Source organism: Marmota flaviventris, chromosome 2 (assembly GCF_047511675.1).
Source record: "Marmota flaviventris isolate mMarFla1 chromosome 2, mMarFla1.hap1, whole genome shotgun sequence".
Lineage (NCBI taxonomy): Eukaryota > Metazoa > Chordata > Mammalia > Rodentia > Sciuridae > Marmota > Marmota flaviventris.
The window spans coordinates 114,773,774-114,777,500 of NC_092499.1; the positions used below are offsets into that span (position 1 = coordinate 114,773,774).

The following is a 3,727-nucleotide window of genomic DNA, read 5'->3' on the forward strand; positions in this document are numbered from 1 at the left end:
TTCAGGTCTCTGCTACCTTTGCCCGTGGTTTATTGATGAAGGGTGGGGCGGATCACCTTTCCTCTCGTACAATAGGTCACAGTAGGTTTCGAGTCCCTCCTCCTGCGCTGCCGCCAACAGGCTGCCGGCGCTGTCACTCGAGGAGCGGCCGCGGCCGCCCCTCTCCGCGGCCCCGCCCCTCGCCGTGGCGGCGATCTCGCGGGAAGAGCGGCGGGCACGGCGGTGGCTTGGTCTCCCGGTTGCGCGCGGAGCTGGAGGTCTCTCCTCACACCAGTGCTTCCTTGCCGAGAGGCTGGAGCTGCGGCACCGCAGGCCTGGGCCACCGTTTACCTGCCGCCTCCTTTTCCTTCTCAGGGCTCCCAGTCTGCTTGCCACCCGACGCTGCTCAGGTGAGGAAGCCCAGCGCGCGTCTCCGAGGAGGAGCGGTCCAGGAGCGGCGACTCGGAGCCGCCGGGGCAGGCGGGCTCCCGACGGGGGCGGCTCCTGGGGCTGCGCTGCGCTGCCTGGTGGGCGCGAGGCTTAGCGGGGCTCTGGAGTGCGGTGGGCGAGGAGGCGCTGCGGTGGGATCCGGGGGCGGGCGCCGAAGCGCGGTTTAGCGGGCGAGGGGACTCTCGAGGTGAGGGGGAGGTTTGTTGGGGGTCCTGGGGCTCTTCAGGCTTTGAGTGGGGGTGGGTGGCGGCAAAGAGGGTCCCTGGTGTTCGGGGTCGGGAGAGATTTGTCAGGTCTTAAGATTCCTTGAGGAGGTGTAGCGGGGTTCCGGGTCAAGGGGACTGTTGATTGGGGTCTTGGGCTGTTTGGGGGGCAGTGGAAGCAGTTTAGCAAGGTCCCAGGTGTCCGAGGGCAGATCACTGGGGGGATGTCCTTTGAGCGGTGGGGGGCGTCTTCGCATTCCTGAGATAAAGAAGCAGAGTGTCAGGGTTCCGGGGAGAGGGGTGTGTTTATCGCTGTCTCGGGACCCAGAGGGCGGTGTATCTCTCTGTTCCGCAAGGGCGGCCGCCTCGGTCCGTGGCTGGGGCCGAAGGGTGTCCCGCCGGTACCAGAGAATATACTGGGGTTTCTACTTTGCCCAGAGGGTGGCGGTAACTGGGCTTGGTCCCCAGCCTTTTCTTTTTTGGCGGGGGGGGGGATGGGGGGGAGGGGATGGGGGGGGCGATCGGGCTAGATAGTGGGTCCCCAGGCGATCTGGCAGCGTGGGCGCGGCTCCGCAGGCGCTGAGTCTCCTGGGGACCCAAGGGAGCTTTCCTGGCTTCCTTCTTGATTTGACCCAATTGACTGCCAGTGGCTGTTCAGCATCCTGAAACGGTTTCGATCTGGTCACTCTAGATGAGATTTACTCAATGTTTAGTTGGAGGACTGACCCGTATTGTTGCCTAGTTGTTGAAATAGTGGGTTTGTTCTGCAGTTTTCTTTGCTCTGGGATCCCTGTGGGGGCGCGCTGGACTCTCTGGAGCTGTGGGAGCTGGAGAGTGGCAGTACCTTTAACTGGGCATGTGGTCTAGGTTCTGTAGGAGGCACGTGTCCGTGGGTTCAGCGATAATACAGCTCCCAAGCAACTGGAAATTGCTAAGGGCGAGGAAGGCTATGTGATCTTGGCTTTCCTTCCTAGGTGGTCTGCTTTGATGATCCTACATTTTTAGATCTGTCCTGAAGTCTTGCCTGAGTGTAGGCAGAATTAAGTAGTGCTGGAAAAATGTGTTCTGACTTCTGTGTTCTTTGAAAAACATTTGTGGAGAGAGACAAGTTTAGCTTCCCAAAACAAAACAAAACAAAAAACCCGTATTAGAATTTGAAGCCCTAAAACTAGATCTTTGCAAAAGCATCTTTTGCAACCTGTTAAGGATGGCTAACAGAGCTCTTTTACAGAATCTTGCTTATCAGTTTTATTGTGAAGGTGTACTTAGTTTTGGATCTTAAAGAGTTCTTGGTGACTAGCCCAATTTAGGTGAGATTTAAATAAACTGACCTGTATGTATGTGGATGTGGTTTAAAAACAAAAGTATAAATCAAAAGTCTGGCATTTACCTGGCATTTCTTCTCCTTAGGGAGTCTATTGTGACAGACAGTGGGGCCTCTACCTATAATAGTTCTGTAAATTTGTAATCTGGGATAAAAGACAAATTTGACTATGCAAAAGCAAAGTCTGCCTCAGACTTTTTCTTATTGACAGCTTTTTTAAAAGGACATTTTATTTCATCTTAGAATCAGAGAGTAGGGATAACATACTGAATTTTTGAATTTTGCAAACATTTTTTAAAAAACAAGGGAATGATGTGCTGGAATATTTAACTCTTTGAGGGACTTAAAGTAGGTTTTTGTTGTTCAAACTAAAATATCTGCTTGGCTTTTACAGCCATCAAGACCCATCAGTTGAGCAGGTATTTAACACTATGGCCCCCAGAACTCTTAAGTATATCCTCCTGCCCACCCCCACCCCCCGATTTTTGAGAGAAAGACAAATGATAAATTAAGCAGATTTTAGAAACATGGCTTTCATGACTGCTAAGTAAGGATAGAATTATCAATCAAATATTTGATTATCTGCTTGGTGTCACAACATTGAAGGTACAGTGATTTTAGCAGTCACCTAACCAACATCAAAAGGGAGACAAATAAGATAAACAACTTGTAATGATGCTAAGAAAGAAGTATACAGAGAACTTGGGATTCAGCTATTTTTTAAAGTATGAGTGGTAATATAATTGATGTCTGTCACAATCACCAAAACCCAAGCAAGGTAGTGCTCTAGTTTCTGAATTATTAATGAGAGAGTAAATTATTATAAGAGTTTGGGTGTTATATATTAATTCCTTAAAGATACTTCTGTATGTAAGTATAAGAAAGTCTGTAAGGATGCACATCAAACTTACATTTAAAGATTCTCTAGAAGGGATTTGCAGAGGCATGGTAGAGCTATTTAATTTTATACTTTTATCTTGAATTTATTTAAATGAGTACACATTAAGTGCAAATTAGAGAGTTCAGAATTTAAACATTTTGAACACTATGCAAATTTGTGAAATACGCAGTATTTATGAGGCTTGTGTTAACACTGCCACTTCCATCTGTTTGTACAAATGAAGAAAAAAGATATTTCAAGTGTCTAAAAATTATAGGGGCAGGGTGAGGTGGTGAGCACAACAAAAATAAGATGTAGACCTAAGTAAAATGTTAAAAGATCTTGGATATTTAATTATATAAAGATGAATTAATCTTAGCTCTTTTTTAAATTAAATTGTTTCCTGAGTTTGAGAAAGGAAGTTTGTAGGCTCCCTAGAGAAGAAGAGGGAGTTTTTTTTGGGTGGAGGGAGGTGTTCTTAGTGTGGGACAAGCGTCAGGAAAGTTTTCTTTCTTTCTTTATTTTTGTGGTCAGTCAAACATATACACATCTAATAGATGTTTTTATTGTGAGACATATGAACTCTGAAAAGCTTTATAGTATCATGATTACACTGCTGAAAGTGATAGTACCAAAGTGTCTTGAGTTATTCAAAACTCTAAAATCATAAATGTGATATATTAAAGCAATTTCTAGAAAAGAAATCATCAGACGTGAATGCCAGTCTTCATTGTACTACTAACAGCATGACCTTGGATAATTCCTTAGTCTTTTAGGGCCTTGGTTTCCATATTTACACACACACACACAAAGTAAGAGAAGTCTCTGTCAGTAGTCAATATAAGCTCCAGTTCTAAGAATTAAACTACATTGGTTTTTATGTTGCAGATC

The 3,727-nt window shown here is 46.4% G+C and overlaps 1 protein-coding gene across 2 annotated transcripts in view; it reads left to right on the plus strand.

Annotated features, from left to right (window-relative positions):
* Window positions 1-201: 201 nt before the first annotated feature.
* Glce (glucuronic acid epimerase) overlaps window positions 202-3,727 on the plus strand; it is a 106,518-nt gene continuing 102,992 nt past the window's right edge. For both annotated transcript variants that reach the window (XM_071608431.1, XM_027926210.3), the window contains exon 1: window positions 202-389. The gene's annotated coding sequence lies outside the window, so the exon portion shown is untranslated. The remainder of the gene's footprint in view (window positions 390-3,727) is intronic.